The 16,736-nt window shown below is 42.1% G+C and overlaps 1 protein-coding gene across 11 annotated transcripts in view; it reads left to right on the forward strand.

The window, feature by feature from the left end:
- The window catches only part of TNC (tenascin C), a 100,267-nt gene that overhangs the window by 9,208 nt on the left and 74,323 nt on the right, over positions 1-16,736 (forward strand). Inside the window, exon 2 of one of the 11 annotated variants that reach the window (XM_043927432.1) lies at positions 13,015-13,161. The exons of 9 other annotated variants lie outside the window; for them this stretch is intronic. The gene's annotated coding sequence lies outside the window, so the exon portion shown is untranslated. Of the gene's footprint in view, positions 1-8,155; positions 8,291-13,014; positions 13,162-16,736 lie in introns of those variants that run through there. One more of the 11 variants, XM_043927433.1, reaches the window with a different exon arrangement.

Consider the following 16,736-nt stretch of genomic DNA (forward strand, 5'->3'; position numbering starts at 1 on the left):
CAGGATTGGGGTCTCGTCTGAAGGGTCAACTGGGGAATGATTAAAGCTCACTTATGTGGTTGTTGGCTAGATTCAGTTCCTTTCTAGCTGTTGGTCTGAAGCCACCCTCACTTTATTGCCACGTGGGCCTCTCCAGCAGAGACTCCAGCATAGCCTCCAGCATAGCTGCTTCATCAAAGCCAGCAAGAGAGATAGAGAACTTGCAAACAAGATAGATATCACAATCTTGAATAGCCTAACGGTGGAGGTGACATCACATTATCTTAGCCACGTTCCATTGGTTTGAAGGAAGTCTCTAGCCATCCCACACGCAACAAGGAATTACACAAGAATGTAAACAGCAGGAGGTAGAAATTGGAGCCGATCCTTTACCTGCTATTCACCTGCTATTGTCTCCATCACTCCAGTGTCACCAATGTCTAACAACTTATCAGTAAGTTCATCCAGCCCACCTGCTCTCATAGTGATGAGCAGTCAATACTTACGGTAAACACTAGTGTGGACTTTGTCTTATTTAAACTTCTTGTCCATTCAATACCAGGTGGAGCCTGGTATGTTGCATTAGATGTCATAGGAGAGCTATGAGTCCTCTTTAATATAACCCCAGGGTAGGATCTTCCAAGGAATGACTTCAAATGCATTTTACTAAAGGGCAAGACAATTCAAAGTGACCCAAACTGAAACTCACCCATCGTCCCCCTTCCCTGACCTGTTTCTCTCTTAGCAGATATTATAATGAAAACTTAACTCTAGGATTAACTCCTTCTCTTTTTCCACATTTTTGCCTCCCACCCTCCCCATCATCATGCCAGCTCAGACTGTGATGTCTCACAGATGGATGATTGCAGCATTTCCTTATTATTTCCCAGCCTTCCCTTTCAATCTGTCCCTCAACATTGGATTATAGAAATCAAGATTCCCAGGCATAAAGCTTTTGTCAAATGATTCTCTTTTGGCCACAAAAGAATCCCTAGAAAGGCATCAGTTTTCCCTGTGATCTGGCCCAGGCCTCCAAATGAACCTTGTACCTTCAGCTGTAATCTGTGCTTTCCACACCAACCATTTTGTGCTTTTTGTTTTTCCAAATGCCATTCCTTGTTTCCCAGAATGTCCTTTCCTGTATTTGTCACCTACTCACATTCTTTTGTTAAAATTCAGTTCAGGACCCACCTCCTCTGTACAGAGTGAATGTCTCTTTGCTGTCATCCCATTCCATGGCATGTTTCTCTCTATCATCACTTTATCATCATGGAATTCTCGTCCACTCATAGGTCAACTCTTCCTTTAAAGTTTTAAAAAGAAGGATCTGTCTATCTAGTTTTTCCAAAATCAAATACAACTGGAATAAAATCCATTGTGTTCCAGATTTGGATTTTCCTTCCTCACCAAAGCGTGTTCAGAAGGTCTAAAACTTGAACTTGTTTTCATGCTTAGCCCTCTAGGCTCTCAACTATGCAAAGTGATGTCATAATACATGACAGGGGGAAGCCAGCCCAGCCCTGGGACAGGAAACCGTCTCAGGATGCAGACTTTAGGGAATGTCCTTGCTTTCAGAGGTGGTCCCCAGGATCAAAGCTTGCATTGCCTTGGATTTTGAAAAACCAGTACCAAGGACAGAGGAGGCCCGTCTAGGGATCTGAGGCTGAGTCACTAGAGACAGCGGAAAATCTGGCAGTTATAGCAAGGACTTGTCTACAACTAGTGGGAGGAAGGGGAGGGCAGAGAAGGGATGAAGATAAGGAGTTTCTCTGTCTTAGCGCATGGAGAAATTCATAGCCCAGGGAAAGGGCTGGGTAAGGGTTAAGAGTATGGTTCTGGCATCAGAAAGCTCCAGGTCTGAGAGTTTGCTATTTGCTCTAAGCCTCATTTTCTTCATCTGTATTAAAGGTAAAACATTAGTAACAACTACTCCATAAAGTTATTGTGATGATTAAATGATATAGCAACTGCATTGCTTAGCCCAGAAATGCACTCAGTATCAACACCCTATTGTTATTGCTGCTCTTGGTATCTATCATTGAAGTAGTTCTTGGCAACAAGACTGCACTAGAGGAGCAGTTCCCCAAAGTGTGTCCAGTGGGACAGTCTCCCCATGAGATGCACCTCAAAAAAGTGTCCTGTACAGACTCACAGGCTTAGAGAACGAACTTATGCCGGGGGGAAGGGAGTGGGGAAGGGATGGTTAGGGAGTTTGGGGTGGACATGCACACACTGCTACATTTAAAATGGTTAACAAACAAGGACCTACTATATAGCAAGGGAACTCTGCTCAATATTACGCGGTAGCCTGGATGGAAGGGGAATTTGGGGGAGAATGGATACATGTATGTGTATGGCTGAGTCCCTTTGCTCTCCAACTGAAACTATCACAACACTGTTAATAGTCTATACTCCAGGATAAAAAAAAAAATGTTAAAAAAATAAGTTTAAAAAGTGTCTGTGGCCAAAAGATTGGAGAACACTTGACACCGTCCTGTTCTTAGAAATTCATGGCTTATGTGTTCATTCAATATGTAATTCCAAGGGCTAGAAATACAACAGAAAACAAGACATGTGAGGTCGTTTTATTTGTGGAACTTATGGTGAAAGAGGTAGACAAAAAAAAAAAGGAAATCAAACTTATACTATGGTCTCCAGGAGATACTTGCTGAGAAGACGTCTAAAACGAGGCAAGGGATCAGACAATTGCTGGTGGTGAGGGGGGTGTTCTTTTAACTAGGGTAAGACATGGAGGTGACCTTTGAACAGAGATCTGAATGCAGTGAGGATGTGAGCTCTGTAGGCAGTAGTGAGGAGTTAGGATTTTATTCATTGTGATAGGAAGCCACTGGGAGATTTGAGGTAGGAGAGTGCATGAGGTGAGACATTTTGTAATTTGTAATTAATTTTGCAATTAATGTTCAGCTTCATTTAACCTAGTACCTTCAGACTTATTGGAACACAAACACCCTTTCCCACTCTCAGACCTGGAGCTTTCTGATGCCAGAGCCACACTCTTAATCCTTACCCTTAACCCTTAGCCCAGCGACCTAAGAATGTCTTAGAACATAGTCTGGTAAACTCTGCATTGGTGTACCAGGCTTCATAGATTATAAAAGGACTGTAAATTTGCTCTCTAGATCTATAGTAAAAAGCCAAACAAACTCAGGCTGAAACAGACAAGCTCAGAGTGGGAAAACCTAGCTCCAGAGGTAGAGACAAGCAGAGCGTCACTCTAATTAGCAGCTCTTTTTGGCTAAGACGGTCAGTGAGCACAGCCAGGCTTCAGCAGACTCTGGAACTCCATCTCAGGCCAAATAAAACTTGCCAACATCTGTCTAGCATCTAATAAGCATTTGCAAACAATACACCTTGGCTTAAGCATTCTCCAAGGCGGGTGGGGAGGGGGGTTATGAAACTCGAGGTCCAGCCAGACACTCTGAAAGACAGGTCAAATATTTCTGCGCTTACACACGGACAGCCACCAGCTTGCTGTCGAAGCTCTGGGAAGTGGAAGCTGACGGTGTCTGCTCCCCTTATCAAGAAGTGCTAATTTCAATTTTCACCTTATATGAACTGCAGGAAATTTCTTGGTGCATCACCCCAGCGTAGTGGTTGGAAACACATATTTTAGAGTGGCAAATCAGGGTCCAAAAGTGCCTTTGCCTCTTCCATCAGTTGCTGAAGCTCCCTGAGTCTAGATTTGACTTCTACATAGGTCTATTAATACCTGGTCTCACCAGGTATTAATACCTGAGACAGGTATTAATACCTGTCTCACCAGGTTGTCGTGACAAATGACAAGATAAATGATTACATGTTTTTAAAAAGCAGCTGATATAAGGCTTGGAACAAAATAGGTATTATAGTAGCCTTCCCTAGTGGCTCGGCGGTAAAGAATCTGCCAAGGAAATGGCAACCCACTCAAGTATCCTTGCCTGGAGAGTCCCATGGATGGAGGAGCCTGAAGGGATGCAGTCCATGGGGTCACACAGAGTCAGACACGACTGAGCGACTAAGCAGCAACAGGCTTCTCCAGTGGCTCAGCAGTAAAGAATCCGCCTGCTAATGCAGATTCAGGTTTGAGCCCTAGGTCAGGAAGACCTCCTGGAGGCGGACATGGCAACCACTCCAGGATTCTTGCTGGGAAAATCCCACGGACAGAGGAGCCTGGCAGGTTACAGTCCTTCGGGTCGCAAAGAGTCAGACACAGCTGAAGCTATTGAGCATGCACGCTTAACAAAATGTTAGTTTCCATCCTGCCCATTTCAATCTGTATTTGCTTTTATAATAAGGTCATCACTTATTAACTAATTACTATATTCCAGAAAGCATCAGGAAACTATGGGGTGACACCTTATTTTGTAAATAAAGTTTTACTTGAACACATCTATGCTCATTCATTTGTGTCATGATTAGGGCTACTTTGCTATTGTAGAGTTGAATAGTTGTGACAGACCATCTGGCTGCAAAGCCAAACATATTTACTTAAGACAAAGTTTACTGATTAGTCAGTGTATTCAATTTACACATGTAATTTCCAATCACTACAATGCTGGAAACTGGATATTTTATATTTATATGAATGAAGAAACTGAAGCAGAAATAAAGGTTCATCTAATAAGTCTTCCTCCAAGAACATGAAGCCAAATTCTATACCTAAAGGACGCTTAGAAAAATGATAGAAAAGTTATTCATTTGTATAATCCAGCCTTGATCTGCTCCTGACTACCTCTGACTTTTATGTCTCTCAGGCTAAGTTTCTTGACCTTTAGGCTACTGTTGTTGCTCAGCTGCTAAGTCGTGTCCGACTCTTTGCGATCCCATGGACTGCAGCGCAACAGGCTTCCCTGTCCTTCAATGTTGCCTGGAGTTTGTTCAGACTCATGTCCATTGAGTCGGTGATGCCATCCAACCATCTCATCCTCTGTCGCCCCCTTCTCCTTCTGCCCTCAATCTCTCCCAGCATCAGGGTCTTTCTCCAGTGAGCTGGCTCTTCACATCAGGTGGCCCAAGTATATGCTAAACTAAATGGTCCTGTATGGAAAGGTTCCCTCCCCCACCGCACCTGTTTCCTTATTTATCTATCGGTCTATTTGTTCATGTAAGTCCATTCTTTCAAAAATAAGAGCTGTAATTCCTAGACCCTCTAAAATGCTCTCATGTCTTAACTAATATCTTAGAAGTCATACTTTTTTTTTTTTTTTTTTGGAAAGCATGTAGCATGAGGCCCAATCTTCATCCAGGAGAGATTTTTAAGCCCCCTGTCTGCTACTTCTCACTTTATCTCCCTCTCACTTACTCGCTTTCTCTCCAGGCCAGACACATGGAGAATAGGCTGTTTCCAGGGGCTTTAGAGATTTGCCTGAGATATAGATACTATAGCTCATTTGGCTTTGTGCCTTCCCTTCAAGTTCAAAACTGTATATGAGTTACGTGCACCCCACATCCCCAATATCACCTTCCCAAGCAGTCCCATTTTAGAATTTCAGTAACTCTCTTTATATCGAAGATGGCGGATTTCCTGCTGATATTTATTGCATGAATACTAAACCATTAAACTGAACAATGAATCTTGTTGCAAAAGGTAACATAGTATATCAGAAAAAGCCTAAGGTTTGGAATTATAAGACTCAGTTCTTTATTCTGAGTCAACTGATTACTGACCGGGCAACTTATTTAACCTTCTCAGATCTTCAGTTCTCTCTCTTCTTTTTAAAGTTGATTTATTATTTATTCATGGCTTCATTGTCACATGTGGGCTTCTCTCTAGTTGCGGTGCGCAGGCTCCAGAGCGTGTGGGCTCATTATTTGGTGCACGGGCTTAGATGCTCTACAGCGTGTGGGATCTTAGCTCTCTGACCGGGGATCAAACCCGCATACCCTGCATTGGAAAGCCAGTTCTTAACCACTGGATCACCAGGGAAGTCCTTAAGCCTTCAATTCTCTTAACAGTAAAATACAAACAGTGCTTCCTAAGTCATAAGGTTGGTGTCAAAGTTACGTGGCATCACTAAAGTTCCTGGCCCAAGACAAATGTTCAGTTGCTACAGAGGCTCCACCCTGGAGCTACACACTTATCATGGACCAGTCATCATTGGGTGCGTCATTACTCTCATCTAATACACAAGGAAATGAAACAGGAGAAGGTTTAGGATTGCTTCCAAATCTGCACTTTCCCACTCTGTGCCACCAAACTTATGACATACTTCAAACAGAATGATCAAATAAGTTTGGGAAACACTATGAATGTTCCGTTTCTTGGAGATTTCAGATAAACACAAACATATGAAAGACCCTAGAAGATCCTGAAGTAAAGAAGCCTGGGGTAATTTGTTTAATTTAAAATAACATTTTCCAAGTAGGTTGAATTAGGAATCTCTTCTCTTTGCGTTGATAACTGTCAACATGTTGTAAATAACACTCTAGAAAATGCTGCTTAAAGTTACCCAGCTAGATTAAACTCAAGGCAAGGGTTGGAAGTAATCTCTATTTTTCAGGCTATGTGATGCTTCTCCTGTTCTCTCTGTAAGTTATAAAGGTTTTTCATTGCCAGCAATTATTCTGGACCTTTATCACTGAGTTCTTTTGCAATTAGTCCTTTTAACTCAGTCATGCAAACCACTCCTGGACATCATTAAAGGAAACCTGCAAAACCAAAGGTTAGAAATGGAGTCTCTGACTCATGCGTCAGTCCACCCAAATTAAACCCCTGCTTCCTCTTTTTCGCTTTGTGACCTTGAGCTGTGTGAGCCTCTATTTCCTCATCTATAAACTGAGGAAAATAAAGTCAGTTACCTCAAAGGTCTTGGAGAAGATTCAATAAGATAATCCACACAAGACACCGTAGGCAATTCCTGGCTCAAATGTATTCAATCAATCTTAGTTATTATTGTAGCATTTAAATCACCCCTTTTTTGAGAAAGAAAAAGTAGTCAATGAAGGTATGTCTGCCTCGCCTGGGATCATACTCGTTAATTACTACAGTAGTTTGAGTTTTTTTCCGAGACTCTAGTTTCCTGCTTCTAGTCTTGGAGGCATAGTTCCATTTCGGGAGTCAACTTTCATCAGAATGTATCAGACTTCATTGAACTTGATTCATACAGGCTTTTATAATCGTCAGTGACTCCATCTGGCTCCCTCTGACACAGGCATCAGTCAAGCTGCATTCCATCTATTTATATCAGCACATTGGGTTGGAAAAGATTGCCAAAGCTAGGTAGTCTTGCTATGCCAAATATTTGCACACATACTAACACCAGCCCCCACTTGTATACCCGTGGCAGACATTGCTCATCCATCACAATACCTTTTTCCCTTGAGTTCAAACATGGCCATAGAATCTTTCTCAAAGTGGCTCCAGGCAGCCATTATCAGCTGATTGAAATTGACACATAAACTGAAACTTGTCATCTCAAACCAGATTCAGCCTCTTAACCAATACTTGAGTGACCTCTACAATATTATTATTTCTATAAAATATATATATATATGTTCAGTGTTATAGAGCTTCCTAATAGGGGAGGACAAGAAGGAAAAGGAGAGACAAGGAGAATAAAGACTAACGTCTGGGTAGCACTTATTGTTAATACACCAGGCATTTATAACTCCTTATCACACTCTGTCTCCAAAAGCCCTGAAAAAATCTTTGTTACACTGAAGAAACCACAATTCAGAAAAGTTATAGGACTTTGTCAAGGGCTCCCAGCAGGTAAACCATTTGATTTCAGGTTTTCCTAATTGAGAAGACAATTTCTTTCTTTCTCCCAACATAATTCCCCTTAAGAGTTTCCATAGCCCCTCTCAAGGCTCCATCTCTGGCCTTGGGTGGCTATAACAAGTTCACAAAGGCCACCGTGTTATGCAGCTCTTTTTAGAAAAGTTTCCTTTTTTTAGGGTTGAGTTGTGAGTCCATCTATCACCTGTCCTCCCTAGATAAATCTCTTTATTTTTGTACCTTGCTCAAGAGTTCAGGAACCCACTTTCCAATACTTGTGCAAGAGTCAACGAGATTTCTTAAAATTCTGGATGAAAGCCGAAACAGAGGAGGTCATTGTTCCACTGGGAAATGAATTCAAATCTATTTTTGAAACAGTTTTCCAGAACTTTATAGGAACCTATATTGTTGCCACGTGGTCAGACCCACTTTTTTTATTTTATTTTCTTTTCTGTCTAGGCAAAGAAATAGGAGAGAGAAAGCAAGTGCTCTGCAGAATTTTTATTTCAAAAATTGAAACCAGACCATACCAGGGCAGTTTGTGGTCTGAATGTATCAATGGATCCAGTCATATTTCATCTGAGCTTTTCTTAGGTATACTAAACCACAAGTATGAATCTCATTATTGTGTCTGGGTGGAACTACTTTACGGATTAAGATTTGTGGGCTTAACTTGGTTGGTAATGAAACGTATGTTCGAGGGATGGGAGGGAGGAAGCCACGAAGCACTTGTAGTGCTTAGGCCAAACTCTAAAGAAAGAAACACTCAGGACTGGGTGGGGGTGGGGGGCGGTTCTTAATATTGGCCGTGTGACTTGGGTCTAAAAAAAATGAAATCCAAAATTAGGTCCAGCAGAAATATTGCCGAATCAGCAATGGACCACATGTCACTAGAACAAAAGAGACTCTGGAAGTGAAACCATACACGACTCCTTATTTCCCAGGAGAGTCTGCAGCCCCAAGAGTGGCTGTGACTTGCCCACAGCAACTGGCAGAAGCGTGGTTTGCAGCTCACTGTGTAGCTTTTCAGACTACAGCACGTGCTACTATGTGGCCCCATGAGAGCCTCCAATCTCCAGGAGCTTAAAAATAAATAATGAAAATTCAAAATACAAAAGGAGAGAGAGTGTGACCTAAATTTAACAAATAACGCTACAGTGAAGCTGGAAGGATTCCTAGTTACCCAGGATGCTGCCTTTGCACTGAAATCAGAGTTTTACACTATCTTAAAGGCCTGGTGAAGTCCACCTCCTGCCAAAGGTCCAGCTGAGTATACTTCAGTCAGACAGAAAGCAGGCAGTACTGGGGCCTCCAGAACTCTTGAGGTATTGATTAGAATCTCATAGGAAAGAGTCAGGTCTGTCTTGGATATTTTTTGCAACACTTGTGCTTATGGCATCTGGCACATAGAACTGATACAAGCTCACTGAATAGCCGAATGAGAAATATGAACTAATCCCAGGAGTGGAGCTATAATGAATTCCTCGATACGTCGTGCCTTAAAAGAGATCACAGGAGAGCCAATTACATTATGGCTGTTATGAAACAAAGATTATTTGTTTGTTCATTAATTCCATGAAAATAAGCATCAGCTAACTGTATGTAAGCTCAATCAAGAAATATATTTAGCTATATTTTATTCAAATATAAAGGTACTATGCATTTATGATATTCAGGACACAATACTTGGTGTTGGGTATTAAGAGATGAATGACACAGATACGGTTCCTGCCCTCATGGGGCTTGCAGTTCACACACAGTCTAGCTGTATGGAGATGAACTGCTTAGTTGAATGTAAGTACAAGATAGAATTTGCTTATTGCTCTAAAAGAGGAAGCATACATATATGATAAAGCTACTCAAATCATTTGTAGAATGACATGTGATGGAAATAATATCAGATCAATACTCAGAGAATTCAGAAGAGGAAAAAAGTTACCTGAGAAAGCTACTAATAATAGATGAGTTTTTTGGAGCTGGATGTTTACGGATAGAGAAATTTGCCTGCTCGGATGGGAAAAGGACTACTGAGGAGACTTCAGGGCATCTGAAATCCTTCCTCAGTGATAGCTGAGCTTGACAGCATCTCCAGCATGTCTGTCAGCATGCTTCATTTCTACAGACCTGGCAGGTTCTGTGGCATCTTAAGGCCCCAATTCCAGGATCCTGATAGTACTCCCACCTCGAGCCAGGTGCTTGGAGGTTATATAGACAGAGCCTGGGCTTGGTCTTGAATCATAACTCCTTCCCTTGGTCCAGCACAAAAGACTTTATAAGACGGTGGCTCAGAGCACTTACTTTAGACTTGAATGGACCCATGTTCAAGTTCTGACTCCACTGTCTAATCATTGTCTGAACTGGCATAGCAGCTCAATTGTCCTCTGTCTCAGCTTCCTCATCTGCAAAGTGAGAATAAAGATACCACCTCATGTCACTTTGTAAGAATTTAAACTGGAGATTTAAAATGCTTGGCACAAGCTCTGGCAATTAAGCACTCAGTGAATGAGAGTGTATTACTTTTTATTATCTTTGTCATCATTTCAATCTTCTCTTGATCTTACCAGGCCTCTTCAATTGGCATTTGGGGATCCTAAGCACTTCCTCCCCCAGGAAGTCCTCTGTGAACTTCCAAGCTCAGCGTGAGCCCTGTTCTCTCAATGCCTTCGTTCATACTATCACTGCTACTGAACCTTGTGTATGTTCTAATTTCTGAGATTTCTGGAGATAGAGAAGAGGTCCTAAGCTGCTTAGTTTCCCCAGCACCCAACATATCATGAGGCACATTATAAGTAAACTGCAGGTAGCTTCTGAAAGAGGCTTAACATTTCTATTCCTGCTACTGGCTTAGAGTGTGCTGGGACACTTAAGAACATCACATATATTCAATCCACAGTACAAGGATTTAAAGTCAGTTCTTCCAATGAAATGTGACTATCAATAAATAATCATTGTAAATGCATAAAAAATAAAGTCAATTCTATTTCATGACCTTTCCAGAGGAAACTGTAAGCTTTTTGATAATAGAGAACATGCTTATCTTCTTCACTTCTGTACCCCTCATGCTTAACTTAGGGCTTGGCACACGGCAGGTGCTTAATAAAGGCATACTAAAAAGATATATAATTGGATGGATGAATGGACAGATGGCAATTGAAGAAATCCCACAAGACCATGAAATCTAAACATCTCAACACAGGTGCTCTCTAAGATCCCATTGCAGATCTTTCTTTCTGGGGACCATTACAGTGACCTCAGACTAAGAATTACTAGAAGTCTTTCATATGCACTTTTGTTGATGGCCTCCCAAGGGTCTCAGAAAATAGGTAAACCTTAATCAAATTCATTGACAAAACAGGTAGGATATCTGGGATTTAATGTTTGCTTTACACTAATAGCCAGTGAACCTCTTTGGGTGTTTCGGTCCAGGCATTCTCTTTCATGGCATGTATTACTTTTACCCGGTTCCTTGTGGCTGCCTGAAGTGTGTAGTCGTCTAACTGTGAAGTGGAGCGCCAAGGAAGTGTGTAGGCATCGATTAGCAATGTCTGCCACGTACATGCTAAGGATGTGCATGGGTGCCTCAGATTTGCCACCAAGGACGCGGTGATCTTCTTCAGTTCCCTCTGAAGTCTGATTTAGATGCTCCAATCCAATGTCTGTTTGTGTCTATGGAAAGTACTGAAAATCTGAGCCAAACGTTTCCCGTCAGAAGCAGTGTCTTGAAAAACTAAACCACAGGCAGTCTGTTGTGGAGAAAGACCTGGCTGGGCAGCGTGGACAACCATCCCAGTAGCACCACCGCCTCTTGGCCCAGACCTGCCAGCAAAGAGCCCCACCCTGGGGTCATGGGCTTGCTTTTCTTGCTCCTAAATGAGAATACGTAGGTGAGGAGGAAAACCAGGACTACAGACCCAGCCTCCTCTTCTCCTAAGGAATTCAGCCTGTCTCTGTCACTTAACAAACTGAAATATTAAAAATTATGCATTTCCATGGAAAAAGCAAACAGTGGGCATGAGTTGGCTCCCCAAAATTCTCTCAGGAATCCTTCATCCTTCAGACTAGCCTTCCACAAACTGCCTTCTCCAAACAAAAGACACAAGTCACCACACAATAGCAATACACCAGCTACTAACTAAGACCTTCTTCCTGTCACCCACTGTCCTAAATATTCCCATGTCTTATCCCATTTGATCTCACTTTTTTCTCACTTTCAGTTGAAAGAACTTTATTGTGGGGTTCTTATGAGTATTGCCATCTTATAAACAAGAAAGTTGAGGGTCGTGTGTATGTGTGTGTGTGTGGTCAGTCATGTCCAACTCTTTGCCATCCCCTGGACTGGCATCCCACCAGGCTCCTCTGTCTATGGAATTCTCCAGGCAAGAATACTGGAGTGGTTTGCTGTTTCCTACTTCAGGGGATCTCCCTGACCCAGGGATCGAACCTGTGTCTCTTGCCTCTCCTCCACTGGCATTGTCTACCACTGCGCCACATGGGAAGCTCCAAGGTGAGGCTCACAGAGGCAGTATGACACATCTAAGGTCAAAGCCACTAGATGGAGTCACACACGGTTGCCCCATCCAACCATATTTGACCTTGAAACTGACAATTCCATTAGATTCAAATGAATAGCCAGTGGCAGGACCAGAATCCACAGTATTTGGCTGATTCTAGAGCAGATAACTCTCGAAAACTGCACAGACTCTCCTTGGAGATTTGTCAGTTTTAGCATCTGTCATTCTTGCCTGTAAGTATCTCTTTGACTGTCTGTTTCCTTTCCTGAGCTGTGAGCTCTCTGAGAACAGGAACTATCAATCACTGGTCTCTGAAACACCTGACTACCCACTTGAGCTGTCCCACAGCCTGGTCTTAATCATCATTCAACTCCTCTCTGTTGAATGCAAGAATGAATGATTTTAAAAGCAATGTAATTCCCAGGGCTGTGAGATGACTGCTAGCTCCACAAGCATCCTAACTGGGTGCCAGCTACTCGCCACCGTTCTACCCAAATGGATAAGTGCTGGAACTCCCACACCTAGGGCTTGGAGGGCTTTCGGTTTGGCAGGCAGCGTCTGCTCAATTCCTTTAAGACATAGGTTGTGCTGGGCTCCCTCAAGTGGAAGGATCAGATGTCCTCGGAAAAAATCCACACTTCAGGCTGTTTCTTGGCTCCTCTCTCTTCCTGACACAGTCCAAGAAGGAATTTATGGATGTTGGGAAGGACAAGGGGTGAGGAATTTCTAGAACCTTTAAGAACGCCCGTGTAAGCAACTCCATGCCTAACTGGCTGTGCACAATAAAATTCTCTTTCCTGTAAGCAGGAAGAAAAATGTGATCTGCCTCAGGTGTTGCCAAAATGATGTGGAAAGAAATTCATCTGGATTTTTAAACCATCAGGAATCTTCCTTGTTCCCCCAAGCCCAGGCTATTTGACGTAAAAGCCGAAGTCAACAAGACAAATGTATTCTGTGAGTTACTAAGAGTGAAGTCATAAGTATTCTGAAATATGATTCTAACCAGTTGGAAGTTTTATCTTTATCTAAAAATGAAACTGTTTATTCTCCAGCTGTGACCCGGAAAAAATTCAAAGATTGTTGACTCCTTCATCTAAGCAGCGGTCTTTGTCCTGTGGTGAAGTGCCTAAAAATAACTGTTAGTTTATTTCATGCTGCTTCCAAAAGGTTAGCTATCAAACAGCTCTACTGAGGCACCTCAGAATGTACAATTATAAACCAAAAAACTCTTGGGACGTGGCTGCCATGACCACACCGTGGTTTCCCCATCTACTGGATGAAGTGGTACCTCAGAGTAATGTCCCAAATAAAAATCTATAATGCCGAAACTTGGAAATATCATCCTATACTGGCAACATGTAATAATGAAGTAACTGAAACAAGAAGTAATTTTTATCTTCCATCAATGATAAAATCCTAACATATTAACACTTGCCCCCTCAAAAAAAAAAAAAGAGCCTTCAAGACCATTGCTTTCATCTTTTTTTTTCCTCTTTTTTCTTTTTTTCTTTAATAGCAGGCACCGTAAGTGTACCAGGAATTTGCAGACCAAGGGGCCAAATACAGAAGCCTATGTTTTGCCTAATCTGCGTAGATGATACGAAGCAGTTAGGCACCTGGCCTTAAAAAGACACAGCAGCGCTCGTCCGGCTCAGTACCAGCCCTTCACACTGACCATTACTGGTTCTGTCAGCCCCACGTGCCCTCCTCTCTCCACTCCTGTGCACATCTTACACACCCCCGTACAACCAGGATGTCAGTATTCCGTGTGTGCGATCCCACTTTCACCCACGTCAGGGAGTCACGGAGGGAAGCTGCTGCTCCTGCTGTCATCTGCCTTAGTCTCCTCCTCACCCCTGCATTCCTTGCCTTTTCTCATCCTGCTCCCGCTTTCTAGACACCCAATCAAGATAGGCAGGTGGGTGAGGAGCAAATTCAATCCCCCTACTCAATTGCATCCAACCACATTTTAGAATCCCACCCAACCTTCAGGCTCATCTCAGGTGCTACCTCTTTTACGGTGTCTTTTTTCAGCCCCTCAAAAAAAAATGTAGTCACCCTCCACTTTTAAACTTAACAGACTTGGGTTAACCACTCTCTTTCATTACCTATTATATCATAATCATAGTCATGCTGTAACTCCCTGATTCTCCCATGCCTTCTGAGTGCAAACTTTCTAATCTATCTACTTGACCAGTGTCATTATTATTGTTTCTGTTATTAATAGGTACCATATTAAGTACCTACTAGGTGCCAGACACTTGCTAGTAGCTTTAAGTACACCTTCTCATCTTATCCCATCTTCTCATAACTCTATGAAATAGGCATTATATAATCATATATAATGTGTATGTATAAATATATATGTATACAGCCTTGCAGGAGATGAGGCAAGTGAAACTTAGAGGGGGAAGTGAATGGCCACAGGTATCAGCTACAAAGTAGAAGAGTTGGATTCTAACATAGGTCTATTTCTCTGCAAAGCCCAGACTCTTTCTCCCATACTAGCTGCTTCATTGATAGAACTCTCCAGATAGCTGAAGGAAATGGACTGAGTCCCCTCAAAAAGTCTGGAGCAAGGCATTGCAGAGTCAACAGAAGCAGGAGAGCCATGAGTTGATCTTGACCAGCTCTACCAGCGCCCAAGAGACGGGTGAGGCTGGGCAGGTCAAGATGTTAGACAGAGTCAGAGGGGTTCCTGGGCAGCTTATCTTCGGTTTGATTTGAGCAGAATCTTGTGGAGCACTTGGGGCTGTAACGTATGCAGAAAGAAAGAGAAAGAACACCTTGTTTTGGAAGTGTAGGAAGGAGATAGGCTGACAACCTGGGGCACGGTCTATACTTTCAGATTTAAGGAGGACAGTAGCCATAAAGACCACATATGTATCCAGGTACACATACTTGTACCTGGATATGTTTCAATATAGAAGGTATGACATTAGTACACATACATACTTGTTCATGTTACTGAAAAGGAGTGATCTTATCTAGTCTCCCAGCCCCTGCAAAGGAGGTACACACCAATTTTATTATAATAATATAGGAATCCTAACAACTACCCTAACTTCATTTTTAGACTTTCTTTGAACTCTCTAAGCCTCAGTTTCCTCTTTTGTACTATAGGCTTAATATCACCAAGCAAACTTTTAAACTAGTACTGGTGAACAGAACTTCCTCCAATGATGGAATTGTTCCTTATCCACATTGTCTGATTATCCACATTATGGCCACTCGTCACATTGCTATTAAGCATTTGAAATGTGAGTGGTACCACTGAGGATGGAACTTTCAGTTGTATTTGATTTTAATAACCACTTGTGGCTAGTGAGCTCCATACTGAACAGTGCAGCTCTAGACCAATGAATTCAAAGGATTTTCTTCCTCTTCACCCGTTTCTCTCATGAAGAAATCTTTAAGGTACTTTTGTTGTTGTCATTATTCTCCAGATGAATCATGCTTAAGAAGTTAACAGGAAAGGAGACATCTAAAGAATCACCAGCACAATCACAAGAGTTAATCTGGCTCTAACATTTTCTTTTGATAAAAATAGAAAACAGAGTATGACCCACATGTGTATTTTTCTGCATTTAGCATATATGCCAAGACAGGTTACAGAGCATGGCAACATGCGTGGCTTGGATAGAGCACTTTGTCCTGGATGTGTGACCCCAAGAATCTACGTATGGAACCAGTACAAAGGCTGTGTGTCTTCCTGCAGCCCTCCTTTGCAGACATTGACAAACAGCTCCTTTAGTCTGACCATAGAAGACAAACACAGATAACTTGATAGATGGGAGATAGATAGGAGGTTTAGGTACAGACATAGAGATGTAGACTTAGGTATAGGTGTAGGTGTGGATATAGATGTAGACATAAAGGTGAAGGTGTACATGTATCAGTTCAGTGTGTACATAGATGTAGACATAAAGATGAAGGTGTACATGTATAGATAAAGATAGAGAGACTATCTCCCAAGACATATTCTCCTGGGAGCTCTGAGAAAGAGAGCTCACTTCACTACAGAACTCATCCTTGCTTAAAAAACAAAAACAAAACAAAAACAGACTTACATATGCCAAGGTAGGATTTTCAAGAGTTGGGAAAAAGAAAATCCTGGAAAAAAATACTCATTGAAGTCCATATTTTTCAGTACAAAAGCTCTCACTGCTGCCAAAGACTGTCCTGTTCCTTCTACACACAGTATCTCACACAGACTCCACAGCAGTCCTGCAAGAACACTCAGAGCGTGTTTTATTGATGACATGACTCTGGCTTGCATTATAGCTCACAGTTTGTCCGAGGAAGTGGTCGAACAATGACTCAAACTCAAGACAGTTTGTCTATATATCTGTGCTCTTCGGCACTCTTCATTTTATAGGCCAGTGACTTGGAGGTTGCTATAGTATTCAAAGCCCTTTCTGTTGGGTAATTCCAATTAGAGATGCATTTCTCAAGTCCTTTCTCTACATCTGCATCTCTATTCCTGCTGGACTTAGGGACACAGCAGGAGAAGGAAAGGATGGGATGAG

This window comes from Cervus elaphus, chromosome 16, assembly GCF_910594005.1.
Source record: "Cervus elaphus chromosome 16, mCerEla1.1, whole genome shotgun sequence".
Taxonomy (NCBI): Eukaryota; Metazoa; Chordata; class Mammalia; order Artiodactyla; family Cervidae; genus Cervus; species Cervus elaphus.